Source organism: Agelaius tricolor, unplaced genomic scaffold, assembly GCF_023055355.1.
Source record: "Agelaius tricolor isolate 1412-34295 unplaced genomic scaffold, bAgeTri1.0.p SCAF_5, whole genome shotgun sequence".
Taxonomy (NCBI): Eukaryota; Metazoa; Chordata; class Aves; order Passeriformes; family Icteridae; genus Agelaius; species Agelaius tricolor.
In genome coordinates, this window is record NW_027269265.1 from 3,722,679 (window position 1) to 3,748,073 (window position 25,395).

The 25,395-nt window shown below is 45.5% G+C and overlaps 1 protein-coding gene across 13 annotated transcripts in view; it reads left to right on the forward strand.

Moving 5' to 3' along the window:
- The first annotated feature begins 2,917 nt into the window (after positions 1 to 2,917).
- Positions 2,918 to 25,395, forward strand: part of FBXO34 (F-box protein 34) — a 41,911-nt gene continuing 19,433 nt past the window's right edge. For 7 of the 13 annotated variants that reach the window (XM_071426137.1, XM_071426143.1, XM_071426139.1 and 4 more), the window contains exons 1-2: positions 2,918 to 3,067; positions 16,998 to 17,076. The gene's annotated coding sequence lies outside the window, so the exon portion shown is untranslated. Of the gene's footprint in view, positions 3,068 to 16,660; positions 16,686 to 16,997; positions 17,077 to 25,395 lie in introns of those variants that run through there. The other 6 variants (XM_071426142.1, XM_071426144.1, XM_071426149.1 and 3 more) reach the window with 4 other exon arrangements.

The window sequence follows — 25,395 nt, forward strand, 5'->3', positions numbered from 1 at the left end:
GGTGTTTACACCAAATGTTCCCTGCTGCTACAGATTTCACTCACAAACCTGCTCCAGCTCTGCAGGTGAAAGCATCCTCAGCTGGCTTCTTTCCTCAAAGCCCAAGGCCATGTTCTTAAGGATATCACACTTCTTTGCAAACAGACTTAACCCTTCTTAGTTTTCTTCTAGAGGCAAAGAGGGGAGTAGGAATTAACCCCAGAAGAAATGCTGGATTCGACCATAAGCCAACCATAAGCTGAGACCAAACTTTTTATTTGTTTCCAGAGACTTTGAGTGGGTTGCTTTGGGGAAATTGTGGGGTTTTTTTATCTCCTTGAGCAAAAGCAGATGAATAAACACTTAGTGGGGTGGGATTAGATGAAGTCTCAGCAGTAGGAAGTAGGTTTCTGAGTTAGGCCAAGACCATTACATTTTCCTCTGAAAAGAGCATCCTTTTCCCTACTTGCACAATAATTCCAGTAGGTTTTTTTTGTTGTTGTTATTTGTTTGTTTGTTTGTTTTTTGTTTTGTTTGGTTTTTTTTTTAATTTTGGCAGAAAACCTGTATCTTTTTTTGGCATGTGCCTCCTTTGTGTCTCCATTGCCCAGGGGCAGAACACCTCCAGTGGAAGCTGATGGAGCTGCTGGAGTTGTGCTTCATGGTTAAAATGAATACAGCCAGTAAGGGACAGTTTCTTCTCTTGGTTTAGGGAGTACAACACAAGCTGTGAGGAGTATGACTGCTCGTCAAGATGGAAACAATAAAAGAGCTGTAAGGACTTGGTTAATCCTCTTTGCTCTGACAGAGTTAAACTTCTCCAGGTCTCTGATAAGATAGGACTTGTTTTCTTTATCTTTTTTTTAATGTTCAAGGCTACTGAAATGCAGGAGGGCCAGATGGCCATTTAAGCTAAACAATGTGCAAAATCTTTCTTATATTATCACTAAGTGCCCCGAGGGGGTGGGAGGAGAAAGGTTGTTTAATCATTAGAAGTCACTTAGCAGCAAATGGCAGTTCACTGTCTTTATCAATTTACAACAAAAGATTGGGGCCATATCTTTGTGAGGCCTTTCCTAATATGACAGGGCACATATTTCATTCCCCTTTAAGTCACCTGGGGATATCTTGCATCTCTGCATGTCACCCAACTGTGGGGCCATGCTAGTAAAAAGGTTTTTTTTCCATATGCACTTGGTCCTATACCAAAATACAGAATTTTCCCCTGGAACACAGGAAACTACTGTGTCAGCAGCAGCTAAATCCCCTTGTTGTTCTGTGGTTTGTTACACTTCAGAGGAGAAAGTACTGGATGGGTGAGAACAGCAGGGTCTGTTTTCTGTCCTGTCCTCATCTAATGTTTGACCTTCAGTAACTCATCTCACCTCTGTCTTCCCTCCCACCCTCGATTTGTATTTCACAGTCAACAGGGGCTGCAGAGACTTTGGGAGGTTCATCTCAGCCATCCGAGGCACCATGGAAATGTGATCCTGGGCCTTGGCTAATTAGCTCTGGCCCTGGTCAGGGCTGTCATGGCACAGTGCTGTGCTGACACACCTACACTGCTTTTTAGCTTGAAAACAGTCTCAAGGATCTCCTCTCAGTAGTGTCACCAGAGAGTAACTAGTGCTGCCCTCCAGCATCAAGGCGGAGTCAGAGAATTTCCGAGTGGAAAAGCACCCACAAGGTTCATCCAGTCCAACTCCTGGCCCTGCACAGACACCCCAACAATCCCACCCTGGGCCTGAGAGTGTGTTCCAAACACTCCTGGAGCTCTGGCAGCCTTGGAGCTGGCCATGCCAGTGGCCATGCCCTGGGGAGCCTGGGCAGTGCCCCACCACCCTCTGGGGGAAGAGCCTTTTACTGATATCCAAACAAAACGTCCTCTGAACAGCTTCCTGCTGTTCCCTGGGGTGGAAAGAAGCCAGGCCTTTTCAGTTTGCTGCCTGCTTCCATCATCTAACTGGAAATGATTTGCCTAAGTCTTTGAAGGAGAGGGGAAGCTCCTTCTTGTAGAAACCCTTTCAGGTTCAAACTACCATCTGATGCCATCACTTAATTCCCCTTTTCCCAATGCCTTCTCTCTTCTTGTCAATACCTTTTGTTTCAGAGGATTTCTCCAGTGTCCTTCTCTTTCCCTCTGCAGACTGAGACTTCTAGAGCACTGCACAGGGAAGATGGCTGGGGTGACACTTGCATGACAAACCACTGCTGTGGATACATCTACAGCAGGAACAACAGCTCATGTTTGCCTCTGCCAAGGACAGATGACAGCAAAGGGTATTTAGTGATTGTGCCGGGGAGGAAACGGTGGCAAAACAAGCTGGCAAGGCTGGCACCACGCTGGTGGGGTTCCAGCAGGGAGGGACACTCCCAGTGACCTCCCTGCAGCTCTTCTGGGATGGACTGCCCAGGGAGATGGTGGAGTCACCATCCCTGGAGGTGTTTGAGGAAAAACTAGACGTGGCACTCAGTGCCATGATCTGGTTGACAGAGTGGTGTTCTGTCATGGGTTGGACTCGATGATCTCAGAGGTCATTTCCAACCTAATTGATTCTGTGATACTTCTGGCCCTGCAGTCGGGAGTTCAGTAGGTTTCAAAACCAGGAGCTTTTTCGAGCGACTCTTTGACCTCCTATACAGGCCCTTACAGATTTTTAGCCCAGACTAAACTGCTAAGTTGCCGGTGTCCCCGCAGCGGGCTGGGAACTGGCACCCCGTGGCTTCCAGTGCCACGTTGGTCGCTAAACGTCTCGGTGAGCTGCAAGCCCGGCACACCGGGGAGAGCGGGGAACCGCGGGGTCGCCAGCGCCGGGGGCTGCCTTGGAACGCGCTGGCCTCGAACAGGCACTGGCGAGGAGCGAGGAGCCGGGAAGCGCCCCGAGCCGAGCCCCCGGTGCCTGGCGCGGCGGGGCGGCCGGTGCCTGGCGCGGCGCGGGGGCGGCTCCGCGTCCCGCCCCGCTCCGCCCCGGATTGGCGCGGCCGCCCGGCTCCTCCCGCCGCCGCCGGGCGCAGGGGGGATCCGGCCGAGCCGAGCCGAGCCGAGCCTGGCGGCTCCGCCACGGCCCGTCCTCCGGCCCCGCTCCCGGTAGGCTCTCGCGGGCGCGGCACGGGTGGGTGGGCGCTGGGTTCGGCGCGGTGCGGGCAGGTGGGCGGCGAGCGGCGAGCGGGGCCCGCCCGCAGCGCCCGCGCTCCGCCGGCCATGGCGGCTGCGGGGCCGCCGAGGGGCCGCTGCCGCCCGCAGGACGGGGCCGCGCCGAGGGCACCGCGCTCTGCCCGGCTTTATTTTACCCGCTCGCTTTATTCTGTCCGCGGTGCTCCCCCAGCGCCCCGCTCCCGGCCTCCCCGGCGGTTTTGTGGTGCTCCTTCCCCGGCTCTCCCGGCCCGGCGGCTCGGGCAGCGGCAGCCCGGGAGCGGTGCCGTGTCCCCCGCAGCCCCGCTCACCGTGCGGGGCGCGGAGCATCCCCGCTCCCCGCGGTTGCGTAACGCGCCCGTCCCACGCGTGGCCGGGTGGACCGAGCCCCCCCTGTTTTCTGCGGGTCAGTCTTTTCGCGGATCTTCTTTTAAAAGCGACCCCCCTCTAAATCCGCGTGTTTTCCCCCCAGATTTTGATCTCCTGAGTTGCGGTCACTTTCCCGGTGGTGTTTTTTCTTTACGGCTTCCCCCGTGGTTCATCCATCGATCAGCCGCCCTTCAGAAGGGAGGGGTTGTGAACTCGCTAAATATAAACAGTGATCCGAAAAGAGCTGTAATGGTTATTAGATATTGTGATAATTCTTGAATGACGCCTTCACGTGGGGATGGCGTAAGAACCTAAGGAAAGGTTAAAAGTACAATTACAGTGGAATTGATTTCTTCTCGGAATTACTTCCTCCAAGGCCTTACTCGAAAACAATAAGCGTAGCTTTTAATTTCTTCAGTAAACCGAGATTATTGACTTGTGCCATGCGGCTCCCAGTTGGAAAAATCTGCTTGGGTCAGCCGGACAAGTGGGTCTAAGGCTCGTCCTGCGAGGTGCTTTCGTACAACGCCCAGCAGCCGCGTGCGTCTCTGCTCTGTTTTTAAATAACCGGCTTGGATGGGGCTGTAAAGCTCATCCCCAGCAGCCCGGAGCGTGTTGCGGGCTGTAAAAGCCGCCTGCGAGGCCGTGTAAGTACTCCAGGGCTGGCCCTGCCCTGCTGGCGCTGTCCTGGCCGTGCCACAGCGCTCGGCATCCAGGTTTGGTGGCTGGAGAAATCCAGGGGAGCTGTGGAACAGGCGAACGTGCGGCGCAGGCTCCAGCCGAGAGTCTTAATGAGTGTTTGCGTAGTGCTTCGTGTTTTCTCGGATGAAAGGTTTTACATAATTGGCCATTATAATTGTCTGTCACCCCTAGAGAAGAGCCAAAAAAAAACCCCTAAAAGACAAGCGTGGAGGTAGGTAGTTGTCTTAAAAGTCCAAAGTCTAAATGCCTGTAGGTTGTGAATGCTGTTACTTCTGGGTGTGGAGACAGCAAAATGACTGAGTAAAAAAAAAAAAAAAGAATTTATCTAATTTTGTCCTCCTTTTGAGCCATTTGATCAGCATCATTGGGACAAATGACATCCTGCTTGTGTTTGAGCCGCTTGTTCTTCGGTGCTCAGAAGAATTCCTAATGTGACTCTGGTTCTACCGGTGTTAATGTTTTTGTTTTTTGTTGGTTTTTTTCTCTTGAAATCTTAACTGGAAGCCTTTTACAGTGTTTTGATTCCTTTTTAATAAATGGCTAAGCCCTTGCTGCAGGGGATGGGAGTGTTTTGAACGCAGCATTTTTGGGTCCTGAGGGGAGGGGGAAGGGAGCGCCTTGTGTTGATTTCCAGCAGCCACCCGCCTTCCCCCAGCCTGAGTGAAAGGGCCTTATTGACTGATTTTGAAGGTAACCTGCCCAATTCTCCTCTTACATGCTAAACCCATAAATTTGCTGTAGCACAGAGCCTTTGAGGGGAAGAAATGGAATGTCAAGGAGCCTGGGCTTCATCATGAGCAGCCTGGTAACAAAGGCACTGTCTGTTAATTGCATCGTGCTTATCAAAATCTCCCCTCCTAATGGCAGAATAACAATTTAATAGGTGTGAAAAGTTGTGGGGTTTGATTTAATACCGCTGTTTTAAAATCATCCTGCATGCTCAGTGGGACTAAGTTGTCGCTTTCATATTTAATTGGAGAGCGACCAGAGGCTGAGGAGAAAGCTGGGGATGTTTCACTTGCACTAAATGCTCTTTAAAATCTTTTCCCCATTTGGAGAAGAATTGTGAGTGGCTTGTTAAGTGCTGAGCTGCAGCTGAGTGACTTAGAGGTTATAAAACATCTTTCTGTGTCTCTTAAATTTGGAAGCTCATCTTGAAGCTTGTGCTGTGGGTGTTTATCACAGGCTGCTCTGCAGCTCCAGGAAGGACGGTGGTTTTGGGGTGTGGAGGGGCCAGGTTAGGTTTGGGTGATGTGAAGGTGAGAGCTGTGCAGTGGATGCATGACCCTGCCTGGGTAATGACACTCCCTGAGGTTCCAGGTGTCAACACCTTCTTCACCACGTGTTATTTTCATTTCTGGCTGCCCTGTAGCATAACCCAAGCAGCGTTTTGCTATAATCCTCACACACACAGAGGTTGTTGTATTCCCAGCAGCTAGGGCATATTTCAATATTCCTGTTGCAGGTTTGATACCAGGTTTCAGAGAAGAGAGCAGCTTTTCTTGGATCTGATGGTTGAACCTATAAGAAAAACACAGGACTGATCCCAAACCTATCATGAAAGATAACATAGCCTGGGAAGCATCTCTCTTGCCCTTGTCTGCTGGGATTTTTTGTCTCTTGTGGATTATTTGGTTACTGGATGTTCCAATCCATAGATTTGAGCTTTTGAAGGAAATTCTGGTTCAGTGAAAGTTGTAGGTTAGAGATCCTCTTCTGTAAGCTCTGCAGGAAGGAGGGCACAGGAATGCTGCTTTGGTATGTGTGGCTGCTCCATTTTTATTTGTACCATGTTTTACTGGCTTGTTTTCTAAGCTATTTTGATTCTATTAACTTATTAAACTTAGAGTCTATTAAAGTCAGTGTGACAGTCTTTCTTTAATGTAGGAGTGTTGTCCTGTTTTTTCAAATGTCCTTTTTTCACCCCTAAAATATGAAACCAACTAATTGTCCATAGTTCAGATTTTGCCTGTAATTGTGGGATTTGTGTTTGGGATTCACATTGTAGTTGTGGATTTAGTGTTTATTCCCCAAATAACTTTTTTTTTTTTGTCTTTATTGTGGAAGGGGAATATCTGCTGTATCACTTGCTAATCCTGCTGTTGCAGTTTTATGCCTAGAGCATAACTGGAGCTGTATTTACCACTGTAGGCATGGTGGTTGGTTTATTTAACTATTTTGGGTATCAAACACAGAGAAATCACAGCAGGACAGTCTGGAGGATGAGCATCAGTGGTACCATGACCTGGCTGTCAAAATTTGGGTGTCAGGGAGAGATGGATTAAAAATAGCTCAGGTGTGTCCCAACATGTTGCAGCTGCTCCTCCTGTTGCAGTACAGGGCTAATAGGAATGTTTACATAGATCACCTTCCTACACATCCCAGCTTCAACCACCTCTTTAGTAGCAAGTTGCTGCTGGGCAGCCTCATGACTGCTTCAAGCTGTTTGGAGAGTAGAAATAAACTACAGAGGGACACATAAATGGCTGTTAATAAAGTGTCAGCTGTAAAAAAAAAAAATTAGAAATGGCTGACTGGTATCTTGGGGAGCAGAAAATAGTGCTGGTTCTTTATTTTTTTTTTCTCCTGTGTGATTAAAAAATAATCCTGCTTTAGAAGCTGCTCTGTCTGCAGTTCACAGCACAGTGATGGCATTTGGGTGGCAGGGAGGCAGAATTGCTGCCAGTTAAAATCTTGCTGTCCTAATGTGCCATTCCATGCAGTGCTTGGGAGCTGATATACAGTGTTCTTCTGCCTTGCAGCAAAACAACTAGTGATTAAAAATTCAGCAGATGCTGTGGTTCACTTAACTGCTTGTTCTTGTATCATTCAGGTCATATCACACAATTAATGTTGCTAATGTTCGATCTAGCTTTTTTTTTGCTCTAAGAATGGAAATTATCTGAACTACCATGGGATTTACAGAACTGTTTTGGCAGGAATTGGGCTGTGCAGAGTAAGTTATTCAGGACTGTTTTTGCCCTTCCCCTAACTTGGAGAATCTTCTTTTGATTTCAGAAATACTATTTGTTCATGCCAGACAGGGCTGTAATTTCTGCAGCTTTTCTGACTTTAAAAATCAAAGTGTTTTCTTTAGATTCCTTTGAGATAAATGAGACTCCCTAGATGAGAAGGAAGAGGGGGAGAGCATGATAGGTGTAAGTGCTTGCTTTCTTACTTAAACTCAGTGTTTCATTTGGCCACAGAAGTATTTTTGTAAGAGAATTCTCATTTTGTTGCGGGCAGGGTTTCTGCTGCTTTCAGTACATCCACTTTTAACTTGCACAATTTTGGTTAATAGTATTCAATCCAGGGTGTCACTTACTTGACTTTGAAATTAGCATTAAATTTTACTTTCCCCTCCCTATGTTCCTTTAATTATGGAAGTTTTGGGTTCTTTTTGTAACACACACAGATTCTAGAAATCTTTTCTAGGCTGCCTGAAAGTAATATTCATGTAGGAAGAGAGAGACTTGTAGTTGTTTTTTATTTCTTTTACTAGTTTTCTGCTTGGAAGCTGGTCTTTAGGAAGAAGCTTATCCACTCTCTTTGTGATCAGTGCAGTAACTTGGTTTTGGTTGCTCTCCCTGCCCCTTCTCAAGACTCTCCTGCTGCTGCTGGGTGGTGCCCCCTAAACTGGATGGATGTGTTGATATGAGCCTTCATGGCCTGTGCTGTTCTAAGAAAGATAAAATGCAGCCTAAAATTAAAATTGCTGGGTCTTTCAGCCTCTTTGAGAGGAACTTGCTGTGGTGGGAGAGCCCTGGGCTCCAGAGCTGGAGAAATTAAATTGAGAATATGGAACACAGGTGGAGTACTTTGGTCAAGGGCACACACGAGGTTCAGCCCAGGGCTGAGCAGAAGGTTGTGTCTTTTCCAATGTGAAGCAAGGGGCAAATCCACCCTAGGGATGGAAAAGGTGAATTTGTATCACACAGTGTGTGATGGGCATGCCTGTGAAAGGTGAATTTGTATCCCACAGTGTGTGATGGGCATGCCTGTGAAAGGTGAATTTGTATCCCACAGTGTGTGATGGGCATGCCTGTGAAAGGTGAATTTGTATCCCACAGTGTGTGATGGGCATGCCTGTGAAAGGTGAATTTGTATCACACAGTGTGTGATGGGCACGCCTGTGAAAGGTGAATTTGTATCACACAGTGTGTGATGGGCACGCCTGTGAAAGGTGAATTTGTATCCCACAGTGTGTGATGGGCATGCCTGTGAAAGGTGAATTTGTATCACACAGTGTGTGATGGGCACGCCTGTGAAAGGTGAATTTGTATCACACAGTGTGTGATGGGCATGCCTGTGAAAGGTGAATTTGTATCACACAGTGTGAGATGGGCATGCCTGTGAAGCAGGTTTTGGAGAAGGAAGGGGCAAACGCAGGAGTCTTTGCTGACACACGTTGTTTGGACTTGCAGTTTGGGTGACTTTTTGTGATCTGTCAATTAGCACATCAAGAGGATGTATTTTCAGTCAAGGAAGACATTTTTCTTTGGAAAAACCTGTTTGGACTATTAACTCTAAATGTACTTTGAGAGAACTTGTCTCAACCAAGTTGTCAGCAATCAGTTTGAAAAATGAAGTCTTAAATATGTAAAGCTTCCCCCAGCCTCTTCAGTGTCCTGCTCAGAATGATGGCAAAGGAGGATTCAGGCTGACTTTTGCATATATCCAAAGTGCTGTACTTCCAGAATTGATATTCAGGATAATATGTTTAATCTTCAATTGCAAAAAAATAGCTTCACACATAGCTAATTCCATCTGCTGGAGGAATAAGACTGAGGCTAACTTCATCACTTATTTGGGACCTGCTTTTTGCTGTGCTAATTACTATCTATGAACTTTGGAAATTTGCATAATTTTTTGGCAAACTTAAGCGGCAGCCATTTAATTTAGAATTTTTATTAACTTTAAATATCCCTAGCAACTCCTAAGCTGCTTCTGGTTCATTTTGTGGTTTTGCTGTTTTACAGGGTTTGATTTTGAAAGCTTCAGTAGCTTCTTTTGTCTTTTCCTTGCAATGACTTTATATAAGCAACAGCAGCTTGCTGCCATTTCCAGTAACTTTCAACCTGCAATGTGACACAAAATTCCTTCTGTCATTCAGATAAAAAAAGTGTTGAAGTTAAGTTCTTGTTAAAAAAATAATTAAAAAAAAAGTAAAATTAGAAGGTAGGTTTTGGTTGCTCCTCTGCAGTGTGAGAAGAGCACTTGAAATATTTTAAGAGTATATGCATTTCCAAAAGTAACCTTGGGGAAACTGGGGCATAACAAGTCTGGTCCTAATTCTGGTAAAAGCTGGTCTTATGATATGAATTTTTAAGCTCCAAAGAGTTTGGATATAAATTCATCATTACAGATAGCTACTAAATTTTCTTTCTTTCTCAAAGACTTTATTTTGACACATTTTCAGCTTCCCAAGCTGTCTAGCCATGCCTTTTCCACTTGGTTTGCTTTTGTTTTTGTGACCTCCACCTTTCACTGATTTTGCTGGTTGGCAGTCAGTGGAGGTGGATAATCTGTAAAATATTGAAGCAGTTGGAATTTTATAGCAAAAAATACTGTCTGCTTTATTGGAATGCTGTCATTTGGAGTCAGCTGTTACATGCTGATTTTCTTTTGGAGGCAATAGACTGGATTAATTTTAAAATTTGAATTATTTGTGCCCACTTTCTGTCTCAGTACCATCAGAAACTTCCTATGTTGCTCAGTGCAGTTGCACTCCCGAGTCTTTGTTCCTCTTTTCTCATCCCTCTTGCTCTGTTGACCACTTAAAAATGCATTTTCTTCCTTGGGATGAACGGGGTTATATTGCCAGACTCTTTAATTCCTCTCTAATTGGCAGAAAGCCAAGCATAAAATCTTCTTCATAAGTCACCCTAGAGGTTTCTTTGTATGTGCTCTTATTTTCTTTGCGTGCTAACATCACTGAAAATACTTTTTCTTTTTTTTTTCCCTCCCCCCAAGTCTAGACCAGGCATAATTACATTCGTGTGTATGTGTAGGCTTGAGTGCTGCCATGCTGCAACACCCAATTTGAAGTCCTTGGGCAGTTTAAGACCAAAATTTCTTGTAGCATCAAAGGCAGCACTATCCCCTCTGCATCTAGGGAGGTGAAGTCATTTTCTGGTGTATCTGAACTTCAAAGACAGGCTCCTGGTTTGTGCCTGTGGTCTGGCTTTCTGAGATGTGGCATACTGCAGGCTGTATTTTAAAATAAAGAGTTTGGACCCTGGGTTCAAGCAGGACTTGTGCATCAGTGATAGTGGCCAGTGTTGCATTGTGGATTAATTATGTTCACGTGCTTCCAGAGCACCCCAGTTCTCTTTTCATTTATGAAACTCTTAATTGAGGTCTTTGTTCTGAGCTTCACCTTTATTGCAAAGCCTAAAAATCCTTCCCATCATGAAGCCTTTGCTCTTGTGTTGGGTCTTTTAATGTTTTTATGTCTTCAGAGCTCCTGTGCTTCCTCCCACCCTGACTGCTGAGGCTGAGACAAGCTCCCTGGAAATGTACATGCAGAACTGCCCCTTCTTCTCCTGCTTGAAAGGAGGCTCTGGCTTTGCCATGATGTTTATTGTGATTTTTTCATTCATTTTCTATTCTATTCATTTTTCTATTCATCCTATTAATTTCTATTCCCTTTCTGGCCTCCTGCACGTGTCCTGGTGCTGGGGAGAGGAGGATCCACTGCTGAGCACTGAGGACATGCAAGGCAAGGTACCTGGACACAAGTGGGAAGGGAATTCTAGAACAAACCTCACCCTCAAGGAAATCTTATTGCCTGAAAGTGGATTTCTACACCTCAGTTTGACCATCAGGGCACCAGAGCTTGCCAGCAGGTGTGGGACAGACTTAGTTCATTGCATTTTTTCACTTGATTTCCTCTCTAAAGAAGGATAACTTCACTCACAACTAGGCTCTACCATTGTTGGTTTTTTTTTTTTTTTAATGAGGTAACTTTATCTTAATAAACAGATGAATGAGGTGATGCAAAGAGTGCTTGTTTTTGTGGGTGAAATCTCTGTGAATCTGCAGCTCCTTCTGAAACTGGGGCTGTGGGAGGATTACTGATAGCAATGAATCCATCTTCCATGTGTTAAGGAAAAAAAAAAAGTTCCTGTATTTCTCTTAAAGTGCTTATGGATTTTTTTAGATGCAGTAGGACTGCAGATGTAGTCATATTAAAATATAAAACATCTCACTTCGAGTTGGTCTCTCAGCAGAAGGAGTTGGAGACGTGACTTTGGTAGAAGTTACTGGGAATTCTCTTTTCAATGCAGCTTTGCAGCCTGTGCTGTGGATGGGAGCCCAGAGCAGTCTGAGTCATGCTTCCTCCATGGAGAGGACATTTAGGGGATGCCACCAGCAGTGGACCAAACCAGTTTTCCTAATGATTGCTTTGTTCAGCTTTAGCTACTTATGGGGTTGTTCAGATGGTGTCAGCTGATGTGTCAGCTGGAGGCCATGGGGTAAATTGTAGGATAAAGAGCAGTAGTTTACATACCTTTGTAGCAAATGTCTCTGCTGCCATTCTGCATGCTCTTCTTGCCTTAAAAGGGTTTTTTTAAGCCCTTTTTCCTCGTTTGGATCAGTGGATGTATGGAACAAGGAAAGGGTTGTGTGTGGATTTTGTGAGGTTAACACGATTCCATCCCTGACCTGACTGAATCCTACCAAGTGAAGGCACCAGTGCATCCTGCAGGGGTGGCCCATTATCTTTGGGAAAATGTTTTTAAGAAATTGGGAAAAACTTGGTTTTCACTTATTCCTCAACATTTTCCTGAGAGAAATTCACTCAATGGAGTGAATTCACTGAGTGAAAATTGCTGCATCTCTAGTGGATGTATAGGTCTAGTGGACCTATACAGAGCAAGTCTGTTGATGTTGCTTTAATGGTGGTTTTAAGGTTATTTTAATATTTTTAATATTTTTAATATTTTTATTTTATTTTAAGGATTTGGGGAATGCCCCCTATCCCCTAGCTCTCCCCTGTGCTCCTTGGGTCACAGACAGAGAGACTTGACTGGGATATAGGTAAGGCAGAGGCTGCTGAGAGAAGCCTTGTCTTTAATTAGACCAGTGGGTATCACTGGGGTGCAGGGGAAGGGATGAGTGAGCTTTTGAGCCTGAATAAATGTCAGATTGTATTTTATCAGACTTGCAGTTTGGAATCAGGGATTCACTCAGTTTCCATTTGGCTGTGGGCTGTCTGGGGCCTTTTTGCATCTTCCATCTCTTAGCTGCAGTTATGGGAAAGTTGCATATACCATTTTACAGACATAAAGCAGAGCTCTTTAGGGGAAGGAAGGGTAAATAACCCGGGTAAAATGAGCCAGGCTGGAGTCAGTAAAACTACCCAGAGTGCCAGCAAGTGATACCTGTGTCCTGAGTTTAATCTATTCCTTCCCAGTGGTCATACCCAGGAGGATTAGTGAGAGATGCTTTAACCTAAAGCTACTTGGAACAGCAGTGCTTTTTTTATTCTCCCCTCTCAAAAGTGGTTTGCTTTTACTAAAATAGCTAAATGCAGGCATGTTAAGCTTAATATGGATGTGTGTGTGGGTACCTGAGAAAGCATCCCATTAGGTAACCCTGTAGCTTTCTCCTGGGGAGATGCTGAGAATATCACCTTTGCTGCCAGTCAGGGCCAAGGCAGGCTTGTTAGCAGCTTGTAAGTGACAGCCCTACTTTGCTTTGTGGGTATTTTAAGTGATGAGGGTAGCAGAGCTCCAGGGAGAGGTGATAACGTCTGTGCTGGTTTTCTTCTCGATAGGGAGGTGGCAGAGGAGGAGGAGATAGGACTAATTGCATACCTTCCAATTCCAGTTACTTCATTACAGAATAGTCATTGGAGCAGCCCTGCAATCTGCTCTGATAGCAGATAAGTGGCGTGGCTCGCAGCACTTCAATCTAAACAAAACTTAAGTGCTTTTTCCTTTTTCCCTGGAGTGAAACTGTAATTTCGTTATGTGAATGTCAGCCAGGACAAAGTTGTTTTTGCAGCTGTCATGATGATTCTCTGGGCTTTGTGTTAGAGGTATGTCCCCAGTGTATGTAGCAAAAATATCCTAAAATACTGCATTCCCATACCTGGAAGCTTCAGTTGAAGGCTCTCCAAATGTTTGCCAGGTGAAGATCTGTTTAGCTTTGACGTTAGATGTCTCAGAGGGTTTAGATATAAACCAGTGAAGGTTTGGATTATATTCCTTTCCATAGCAATACATGTTAATTAGCTGCTCTGTTTGCATTAGGCCCTGAAACAGTCAAGTGAAAGAGCCTGAGCACATCTCTGCTGCTTCAGAATATGAGTCCCTGTGGTGAGGGTGGTCACGTCGAAGCACTGCCTCATTTTGGTTCTCTGGTGTGGAAATGGTGTTAAATGCAGCCCATGTGATGCAAAAGAGAAGTGTCAGGCAGAGCCTGGGAGAGAGATTTTGCCTTTCTTTGAAATGGGGCAAAAGTGAATTTGTACTCCAGGCTGAACCCTGGGAAATCATAAAATCCCAGAATGTTTAGGTTGGGAGGGACCTTCAAGCCCATCTTGTTCCAACCCCCTCCCATGGGCAGGGACACTTTCCACTATTCTAGGTTGTTCCAACCCCATCCAACCTGACCTTGGACATTTCCAGGGATCCAGGGGCAGCCACAGCTTCTCTGGGCACCCTATGCCAGGGCCTCATAAAATACCTGGAGCTGCTGTTGATGATGATGACTTTAAGGTACCTATTTAAGACCACAAGATCACCCCAGACAAGTGCCTGGACTTTGCACAGTGCAGCACCGGCCAAACCTTCAACTCTCTTCAGGCTCATTTTTTCTGGACTGCCACAGAACCATTAAATCTGATCCTTTCCTAAAAAGACAGCTGAATGTGCAATGTGAGCCACATAAAATTCTTTGTCTCTGCTTTGGACTTGAATGGAAAAGTAGTTTGTTTTCCCATTAAATTGACCTCAACTGTCGCTGCCCCAAAGGGGGTCTGTTCTTGCAGGCTCTGCTTGGCCAGGGCCAGAGCGTGCTTGGCTCTCCCCGTGTTTTGCTGCAAGCCTGCTAACTCACTCCAGGACAATGGGAGGATGGTCATGCACTGAGGCAGGTATTTGTTAGCAGGTTAAATGTTTTGGGAAAGAAAATGTAATGCTCTTTGTGAAAGTTAATAGTTTTGTAAGTTGAGGTTTGGTTGTGTTGGTGGTAACTTGGCTGATAGGGTTGATGGTGTAGATCCAACTGCAGCATTAAGCTCTGGGAATGAATAAGGTGAAGTGGGGGTGAATTTTAAAGGAACAAAGAATACAAGGCCTCCTTAATTGAATCTTACATTTTTAGGGTGGCTTTCAGAGGGAAAAGCCCAAACATGCTTTGCAAACCAACCTGTGCATTGTGTACTGTAGTGGATCTGTGCTTTGATAGGAACAGTGTGACTTATTTAATGAGATAAACTGCATCATGGTTTGGTTTTTTTTTTTAAGAGGTATTTAGTTATTTATATTGGGGAAAAATACTTTTTTGCTGATAAAATGTATTTTTATCAGCAAAATACATTTGAGAGTCTGTAGCTGATCAGACTCCTGCATCCCTTTCTAGCCACTGATGTTGCAGGGCCAGGAGGCTGGCAGGTTGGATTGGGTATTGCCTAAATAAAAATGAGGTTCAGGCCTGGAGTGTTACCTGGCAGGGCTGCCTGACCCCCACCTGCTGGGGATGTTGACCCACAGTGCTCTTTGCTCATGGTTTGTTTAGGAGAAGGTTTTAGGACGTGAGTCTCATGTGGGAGCACAGGTGCCACGCTGCCTTTTTAAGAGGTTGAGTGCCTTGGCTTTGTAGGGAAAAGAAGCCAAAAAATGGGCTGTGATAGCTTTCATGCTGGCCAAGCTGCTCCAAGGGTAATCCAGGTGGAAAGGGACTCACCTATGGACAGGAGGTTCAGCTGGGTAGTCAGGAAGCATCAGCAAAGCACAGCTCCTTCCTAAGAGTGAGCACAATTCCTCCACCTGTAGACACCATCACATACACCCAGCCTTGGCTCTTCTCTGGCTTCTGTTTGCCTTTTAATGGTCATGGAGTGCCTCAGTGCTTCCTTCTTGTCTTCCTGGTGTTTGACTCAGAGGTTTGATGGTCCTTGTGCTGTTGGAATCAGCACATGGGAGCAGGTGGGTACTTGGGCAATGTCCATGAGATTACACTGGTGTGTTTATGGCCTGGCCTGGCTGCACTGGGACTTCTCATGTGCTTCCATATCCAGTACTTAGTCACCATCCATCTTCACTGCAGAAAATGAATTGAAGGCAAATTGTTACTGGAGACTTTTCTAGGGAAAAAGTTTTTAATGAGTACCTGAAGGGCCACAATCCTATGGATTGTGTGTGGTGTCATGTGGCTGTGAGCAGGTTTTCCTTATTGCAGAAGCTGGATTGATTCCTCAGGCTGGATAGCATCTGATTTTTATATGAGGGAGGGGGAAAAGTTGTCTGACTTTAATCTGAATTTACTAGGTACTTAATAAGAAAGACCTCTGCCCTGAGTGACTTGTTCAGCCTATGTTGTGTTGCAGGAGCTCCATGGAGATGAAGCCTGCTGGCTTTATTTTGCTCTGAAATCCATTTGGCTCAAAATTGCTTCCAGAATCTTATCCTCCCTGGTACTTCAGACTTGTGACTGGGTAACCTGCTGAGTGTTAAAGGTTGTGGCAAAGCCTGGGTGCTGTGGGTGGCTGAGAGGTGACACCGGCACATGGAACCTGTCCTTCAGGTGACAGGCAGAGGCACATTTCCGAGAGCTGTCTGCTTCTGCCTGTCTCATCCCTTTCTAATCTGCAATTTGTGTTTGAAAGCAGAGGGATTTAAGTTGTTTTCTGTGCAGTTGTGGCCCGTGGGAGCAGTTGGCTGTCGTGGTTTTTGGCCCTGGAGCTGCCTTGGTGGCCGATTGCGTAAGCGAGCGAAGGTATTTGCAGCAGTCACTTGGAAATGGGGATAATTCGAGTCTCCATCAAGCTCAGGCTCCAACAGGTTGTGGAATTTATTTATACAACACCACTGGGGTGTGTGACACTGCAGAGCCAAACAAACAGAGGTTCCCAGCCCCGAGGCTTGTGCTGGGTGTTAGATAAGGAGGGCTGGGGTAATTACAGCCAGGGACATGGGTGGAGGGGTTCGAAGTGGGTGAGGGCTGCATCCGTGTGGAGGACATGAAATGTGCCTCATTAATGGCACTGTGAAGAAACTGTGTGTGCACCTGGGGTTATGGGAAGGCTGGAGGTCAGCTCTGCAGAAGGAAGTGTTGTGTGAGCTGTTGGAGAGGTGTGGATTAATAAGGGAAAGCGGAAGGAGGCGAAATGAAACCAGCCAAGCGTGCGGGGAGGGGCCGCGTTACTCGGAAGCTGACGTGCAACAGCCCTGGCACTCCAGGGGCTTGGGGAATTTGGGTGTCACAGCAGCCACTGGGAATCCACAGCCCGACCCCAAAACGTGTGTGCTTGATGGGAACAGAGGAGCAGGTAAAGAAAGGGTCCCTTGTGGTTTCTGGGGGGCTTGGCAGTCCCTCCTCTCTGCTATCTGTGCTCCCTGGGCTCTCATGGTGCTAAATTGGCTTCTGCCCAGCCACTGGGCTGGTTTTGGGGTGTACTCGATCAGTCAGCACTGAAGATCTTGAATTGGTGGTTCTCCACGTCAGCAGTGCATGGATTGCTGTTCCCATGTGCCCTTTGCTCTGGGCAAACTGAATCTTTTGGGTTTTAGGAGCTGGGTAGTGGTTGTTAATACCTTTACTGTGTCACTAATTTCCTTTTTCCTTCCCTTTTGCTCTTCAGAAATGCCATTCTCCTGAGTGTGTAAGGAACCTACAGAACTGTAATGTCTAACCCTACATGGAATAACAACTCTTGGAAGGTACCACCCTTTTTTAACTCTATAGCTTTGTTACAGGTTGGGTTAATGATGTGCTGATCTTTGCTTCAAAGCTTGAAATTGAAGAACTGTGTCTTATGTAATGCTGTCCCTTTGAAAGGGCTGACAGTGCTGTGATCCTCCAGTCTCTGATTTCCAGAAAAACTGGGTGCAAGCTAACACTTGGTTTGGGGTGCTGAGGGACCATCCCTGTTTCTCTGTGGATGCTGATGTCTTTAGGAAGATCTGGTGTTGCCTTAGGAACAGATGGTGGTTTCTATTCAGAGAGCTGAACTGAGCTTTCTTCATTCTTGGTGGCCATCCTTGGAAACATATTGCCCTTCTTTTTAGTGATGCATGATGGTTTGCCCGTTTCTTCAATTCAGTGACCTTCTGGATTGTCTTTCTTGAGGCTTCCAGGCATATTTATAAAGAATATTGGGATGAAGTGCAGTTACACTTTAACATTTAGATTGAAATGTCTCGGCTGTTCGTGCTGCATTAACCAGCTCTCAGGCGTTGGCTTGTTCTGCTGTCTGATCCTGCAGTGATGCCATAATACTGAATTTTGGACTGCCCTGTGCATTGCCATGGCAACAGACTGATGTCACACTCTCAAGGACATTACTTCAGTGCACGATCATGCAGAGGCACAATCAGATTTGTGCAGGAGAAAGCTGACTAATGCACATCTCAAAAGCAAACAAGGGGAATGCAGGTTACAGCTGACCAACCAAGGTGCCTCAGTGTGCAAATTCCCCACTTAGAGGAGGGGCTGATTCTGTCTCTAAGGCAGGAACAATTGTCTTGATGAGCTTCTCTTCACCATGGAGAAGCAGAGGACTTGCAGGTTTCCTGTATCTTTATAACAGGTGGTGGCAGAGATCATTGTTTCTGGGGTGGGGAAATGCTCTCTGGTTCCAGAGCTTTGAAAGGGCAGTGCTTTCTTTTCATTTTGAAGAACCTCTCAGTGGTCTTGTAAGCACCCTGAGAATACTTTGACTTGCTTAATGTTGTTCAAACAGTTTAATTGGTTTTCCAAAGCTTTTATTTTATCCATAACATTGGAAGGTGAAAGGGGAACTCCGCATCTGCATTATGGTCACATTTTCCTATATCCTATTAGCAGATTCCAAGATTGTTTAATGTGATCTCCACCCATTTCATTTGGCTGCAACCTTTGCTCCCATGAAAACAAGGCTGATTGTTCTGAATTGCTGTGTGTATGTGCTTTGGCACGGCATGAAGGTACCTATAATAACACAACCATTGTCTGGAAAAAAAGGCAGTTTGCAGTAATAACTACAAATAAAAGGGTGCAGTCCAGGGGCAAGACAGATAATGGTCCTTTTCCCACCCACTGCACAGGGCAGATCCTTAAACATGGTCACCCCTCAGCATGACAGGGCTGTGGGCTTTAGCCTGGGATGTGAATACTGGGAATAAGGGACTGAAATATTTGCACGTTGTTCCAAGTTTCTCTTTCCTGGCCTCAGTTCCATTGCTCATATCTACGGATGGGGAGACTGAATGACTTTTGCACAATGCAGTGTTTTATTTGCATGCTGTGAGCAGTTTAACAAGTGTGTGTGTGTGTGCTAAATGGAGCATTCCCACTTTCAGTGAGCAGCTGATGCACCCTTAAAGTAAAAAAAAAAGGATTTTAAAAAAAAGAAAAAAAGTGCCTTTAGGTTGAACAGTGGCGTTTTGAGGGGTGACATTGTGCTGTGTGCCTGAGCGGATGGTGGGTCGTGCCAAGGCTGAATGTTAACTAGAAATGCTGTGAGATGCAGCAAATAACCAACTCACACTCCTTGGTGCTAAAGCAATTTCTGCTCATCTCTGCACTTTGTGGGTAAAAGCTGTTATAGTACAAGATTTGCAAGTAATGTGATTGTTTTAAATGCTCGGTGTCACAGGAATTGAGGACATTTAACAGAAACTGGCATTTCTTGCAGCAGTTTGGTTGCCTCCCAGGACAGGAAACTGTGAAGTGGTAAAAAAGAATCAGGGAAGGAGTTTAACAACCCTCTGTAAATCATGATGCTTGAATTCAGATCCTGGCCTTGAGCTGAAAGGACTGGGAGCTCTGCAGGACCCAGTGATTCAAGCTGCTCTGTAGAGAACAAGAAGATAATGGTGATGGACTATCAGGAAGGCAGCCTTGCTGAAAAGAGAGCCTTTATGATACAGTCAAGGGGAAGGAAGTCTGGAGAACTCAGAAAAGGAACAGATGTTTTTGGTGGTGGGGAAAAACTTAACTATCCCTGTAGCTTGCTCTTGCAGCGGAGCCAGCAGGAGGAACTTGATACCAAACAAAAGTAGGCACACCCAGGATTTAGCAGAGGGATCCTGGAAAGCTGAAAATCAGTGCTTTGGTGCTTTTCTGTTTGACAAATACCTTATACAGTGGCATCTGGCAGATATAATACTAGATGTGTGTGCAAAGGTGTGTGTAAAACAGCTTGAAGGTGTTAGATGTTTCTCTTTAACAGCAATAAAAGAAGTATTGATGTATGAAGTGATACCCAAAGTGGGGAGCCAAGAGAGATGCTGTTCTCTGAGAAGGAAATAATGACAGAAGATGCATTAAAAAAGAGGGTGAGGTTTTTTTCTGGGGTGTGTTTATGGATGGTGATGACTTGAAGTGTGATAAAACAGATTGCTGATCCTATGTATCAAAGTACCAGCGGCAATGATTTTTTAAGCTGTTGAAACTTGCATCCACCAAAAATATATATATCTATTTCATTCTTCCTAATAGGTTAATCCACTGTAATTGGCTGTGAAATCAACCTGGGGGAATTTTCCCATCTGTAAATGATGCACAGCCTCTTTGCTGTCTACTTGGCAACCGTACCTTCAGATAATTAAAAGCTGTTTTTTAAATCCGCTTTTCTTTCAACTCTTGTTTTTCTGCATCTCGCTGCTTCTCTGAGAGCTGTCAGTCACTCTTCTGGCCAAGGTGTAAAAACCAAGATAATGTGCTTTTAGGAAAGGAAAACTGCAGATGATCTTTTTACTTTAATTTTTTTTTTAAAAAGCATAAAACCTACAAAACTAGGTGAATGTGAGGAGCTTTTTAGCATGCATGTCACTGCTGCATTTCTGAAAGTAACTAAACTTTCCCAGTCCAATATGGAAAACTTTGACTTTCAGAGCTCTGGTGCCACTTGCCCTGCTAAAATCAATAACCAAGCCTCCATGGTTCACTTAGGAAGCAGTTCCAGTTCCCCAGAAATTACAGGAGTTGCTCAGCACAGGGATCCTCTGGTTTCAGCACATACTTTCATTGCTCTGTAGTGTTTTGAGAGGCCGAAGGGTGGGATGCAGCTCCAGTGAATTTCCAGATTCCTAACAGTGTGAGGGACTGTTTTTAATAGTGATGATAAAAACAGCTATTCCCAGTTGGAGATTTAGTCAGTGGTATAATTATCAGAGCTATGAAATAGTGCAGGGATGGCTTGGGATGGAAAAAACTAAAGCTTGAAACTTCTTTTCTTGAGGGAGCTGTTTGAAATGATTTCCTGCAAGCTCATAGAGAATTGGTGAGAGATGTCAAAGGGTGAGGGCTCAACATTGGTGATTGCTTTGGTAATTCAGTGTTTGGGCTGCAGCTGGCTTTTGGGAGAGAATTGGTTGTTGAAAGCCAGGGGGATGAGGGGGAGCTCTGGAGTGGCACATTTGGTTTGTAAAGTGCTGAGGATTTCCACAGCAGGGTCACAATCCCCAAAGCTCCAAATCTGGCTCACTTAAACCATCCCTTCTAAACCACAGCTCTGGGCTCCTTATTTTCTGCTTCACTTCTTAGTGATTTGGTGGGGTTTATTCATATTTTCTCCATTTTGTCCAAGAGGGGAAACTCTGACAAGAAAATACTGTTTGTGCTGCAGGGAGCAATGGGAATATTGGGTTAGGGAGCAATGTAGGTATTTTTTCCTTTTTCTGTCTTTATAATAAAGTTGTTTTTTGGACCTGTTAGAGCAGAGACCACAAAGATGCTCTGAGGACTGAAGCACCTCTGCTCTGGAGCTGGGCTGGGAGTGTTCACCTGGAGAAGAGAAGGCTCTGGGGAGACCTTGGAGCCCCTTCCAGTGCCTAAGGGGACTTGGAAAAAAAAGGGAATGTGACTCTTTATGTGAGCAGATAGGGGTGGGACAAAGTGGAACAGTTTTAAAATAAAAGAGGAGAGATTTAAATTAGATATTGGGAAGAAATTCTTCTCTGTGAGGATGATGAGGCCCTGGCACAGGGTGCCCAGCAAAGCTGTGGCTGCCCATGGATCCCTGGAAGTGTCCAAGGTCTGGTTGGACAGGGCTTGGAGCAGCCTGGGATAGTGGGAGGTGTCCCTGCCCATGGCAGGGTGTTAGAACAAGGTGATCATGAAGGTCCCTTCCAACCCAAACCATTCCAGGATTTTATGTTTCCTGTGTTTTTTCATTAAAAAAAATTCAAGTCTTGTAAAACAAACCTGACTCTGACGTTTCCAGTGGACTTTAGAAAAGTTCATACTTCCACAGTGGTTATTAACATGGAAAGGATTGCACCAGAATTATTTCTGGTGTCCTCTTATAGGTCTGTGCCACTGAATTTTGGAGAGGAAATGTGAAAAGGGAAAGGCAGAGGCAGAAAGCAGAAGTTGTCACAGTTCATAAACGTGCATAAGTTGTCTTTTACTGAAATTTCAATGCTATTTTGGGGCCTTTCTTTTTCCTTAAGAATGAATTACAGTGGAATTCGTGCTATGCTTAGGATTTCTGAAACTTCAATTGTGTCAGTTGCTAGGTGTATTGACTACAAAGCTCTGAAAATATCAAACTATTTTTTACTTCAATAATTCTTGAGTTATTAGTGGAAAAAAAAATCTTTAAAAATAGAGCTAATAAAAGATTAAAGATCTGTGGAATTGGTAGGTTTCCAGATTAGCTTAGATTTTAAACAGTCCTTTGAAATAATCATAATGCAGTAAGATATTGGTCTGTACTGCAGTTTACCAGTCAAAACCTGAGTTTTGTGAAGCAGAGTTGGTTCAGCAGATGTTTTGTGTACAACATTCTCTTGAGAATTTCTGTAAGCCCAGGTGATGCTTTGGGAAGGATTTGTAGTGTGTCCCCTTGGCTGCCTTCTGCCTTCCTCTTGAGCCCTTTGGCCATGACGTGGCACATGTCTGTGCTTTGGCTGCTCAAAGTCCTTTCTGCTCCCTTTAAAGGGGTTCTGGGCTTTTTTACAAGCTGCAAAGCAGTTTAGGGTGGGAAATACCCTGATACTGCTTTGGGATCATTCACCTGCATTTGTGTGAGCCCAGCTCTGCTCACCCACGCCCTGGTCCCTCCCTGTTCTGCTGCTGCTGCTGTGTCTGTGTTGGATGAGCTCTGCAGGTGCCTGGTTCTGCCTGGTGGATGTCCAAGGGGGTCCACTTGGGTCATGGTGTTGTGCAAGTGCTGTTGTGGGTCTCCTCTGCCTTGCTGTGCTGTCCTCCTGTCACTGCTGAGGGTTCCAGCTTTGTGTTGCTGCCTGTCACACCCTGGTGTCCTGTTTCCTTCCTTTTCCTTGCATGACTTCACACTGCAGGAGGGGTGCTCATTCCTGGCAGCCCCAAGGATGTCAGAGGGTCCCTCCCAAAGAGGCCTGGTGACAGTGGAGCTCTGGAGACCTCTGGTTGTGTAAAGAGTGGCTGCTCCCTGTGCAGGAAACTGGGGCTGAGAGTCTCCAGAAGGTGTGTCCTCATTCATTGAGGAGCTGTGTCACCATGTCCAGGAGAAGCCCTCACACCTCTCCAGAAGCTGTGTCCTCATTCATTGAGGAGCTGTGTCACCATGTCCAGGAGAAGCCCTCACACCTCTCCAGAAGGTGTGTCCTCATTCATTGAGGAGCTGTATCACCATGTCCAGGAGTTGTATGAGAATGTGAGAAGGTTGGGTGGCCTTCATGGGAATGAGGAACTTCATCAAGTTCAAGTCCCAGGTGCAAGGTGCTGCTGAGGAACCTCATCCAGTTCAAGTCCAGGTGCAAGGTGCTGCTCCTGGGTCAGGGCAGTGCCAGGTGTGAGTACAGACTGAGAGAAGTCACTGAGGACAGCCCTGCAGAGGAGGACTTGGGAGTTGTGGTGGATGAAGAGAGGGCTGGGAGCTGTGTGTGCTCACAGCCCAGAGGGACAACTGAGTCAGGGCTGCTTCAAAACAGGAGTGGGCAGCAGTCAAGGGATGTGATTCTCCCCCACAGGGTGCCCAGAGCAGCTGTGCCTGCCCATCCTTGGAAATGTCCAAGGCCAGGTTGGATGGGCTTGGAGCAACCTGGGATAGTGGAAGGTGTCTCTGCCCTTGACCAGAGTTGAAACTGGGTGGATTTGAGGTCCCTTCCAACCTGAACCTGTCAAGAGTTCTGGTAAATGGGATGTTTTCAGAGAGCTCAGAGACTCAGAAATCTGAATTCCAGGGATCCCAGTGGGGTCTGCAGCACCTCTCACAAGAAGTCAGAAGTGAATAAAAGAGGGACACTGGGAAGTGGCCACTCTCCATACAGGGAGGAATATTCCTGTCCCTCCTGAGACCTGACATTGATAACAAGCTGTGAGTGATTGTAGTGGGTGGCTCCTGCTGCAGGGACAGACACATCCCCCTGACAGACAGCTTGGCCACAGGAGGTTGTTGCCTGCCAGGGACTGGAGTTGGAGATGTCACAGAAGCACAGCCAAGAGAGCTTAAAGGCCAAGATAAAGTTAATGAGATTACTGATTACTATTGTGGACAAAACAGAAAAATAACATTTATTGATGGCTAGAATAGTAAAGTAATAGTAAGAAACAAGCATAAAACCAACATCTTCTCTCCCCAGTTTCACTGTGGGGCATGACCTGCTCTGCCATGGAACATCCCTTATCCTTCCCTGGCCTTGGTGGAGTTTTTCCTCATTTTCTCTCTGTCAGGTGCTTTTCACCCTTTCTGAAGTGTTTCCTCAGTGGTACCTGTGATGGGACATGAGCAGCAGGCTGGAAAGGGCCTGACCTCCTGCAGTAGAAGCTCTTTTAGAACCTGACATTAATGAGTGGGTTTTATTTATTTTTTTTAATTTTCTTTTTTTTTTTTCTTTTTTTTTTTTTTTTTGGTCTGAGATTGTAATGTGTTCTTCAGGAGCTTTTATGCTTTGTTTTTAAGACACAGCTGGAAAGCCCAGTGAATCCCAGACTTATTCAGAGGGTGTGGGCAGTGGTGTGTCCTGTTTGCTTGTGGGTGGGTGGGTTGTTTTTAGTTCCTGAGGAATCTGTTCTGGTGGAAGTTTGCAGATGTAGTGAGGCACTTTTTGTTCCAAAATGTGAAAAATAGTTTGAACTTGTTTCTGCATGAAATCTGTCCTGAAGTTGGGGATACTTGGATAACTCTTTCCCTAAGTGCAGAGCAGACTTTTTTGTAAACTGCTGACCTATACATTGGGGATTTCTGAGCTCAGCATTTTTGCACTGTCCTTGCAAGGTGGAAGATGGTTCTGTGTGAAGGTGTGACATTGAGGCACCAGCAGTGGCCTACTTTAGACAAAAGTTTGAAAAGATTTAAGGTTTTGTGACAATTCATGAGACATTGATACTAAAAATAGTGGAAAATGCTTTTATGTGAGAATAAGAGTGGATTCAGGAATATGATAGGAAAAACTTGGGCATTTTGAGTGACAGAAATCATGGAATCATAGACTGTTAAAGGGTTGGAAGGGACCTTAAAGATCATCTCCTGCCAACCTCCTGCCATGTGCAGGAACTTCTCCCACTAGACCAGGTTGCTTAAGGCCTTATCCAGCCTATCCAAATATTTGCAAGTAATGGCACAGTTACTTTTAAAGCTCTTTTTTTTTGGGTACTATTATATTTAACCTAGTGTTTGTGCTGCTGAGTAAGGTTTGCTGAATTTGGATTTGGAGACCCTTAGGAAAAACCTGGACACTTTAGAGATGCCTAATGGATTTTGGAACCTCTCAGCCCTGCAGTGGACTGGAATGAATCCATATGGAGGAAACTGCATCGTTCTGCTTTGAGTCTTTTGTGTGTCTGTGTGGGTTTGGTTTGCTTGGGGTTTTTTGGGGGGTCTTTTTGCCTCTGTCTCTGCTGAAAAAGCATCCACAGTGGTATAGGACAGAGAAATTCCACATAAATAAATAAAAATGAATTACCCCGTGTTCTGCTACACTGTGTAGGTCTGGACCTGTGATCAGGGAATATGGGGTGGTCTCAGAAAGGAGAATTGGCAACCCAAGGGCTGGTTCAAACCAAGTGAGAGCCACAGAAACCTGGTAAAGCCATACTTTGTTCAGTGAATTGAGTTTTAAAGTTGATGA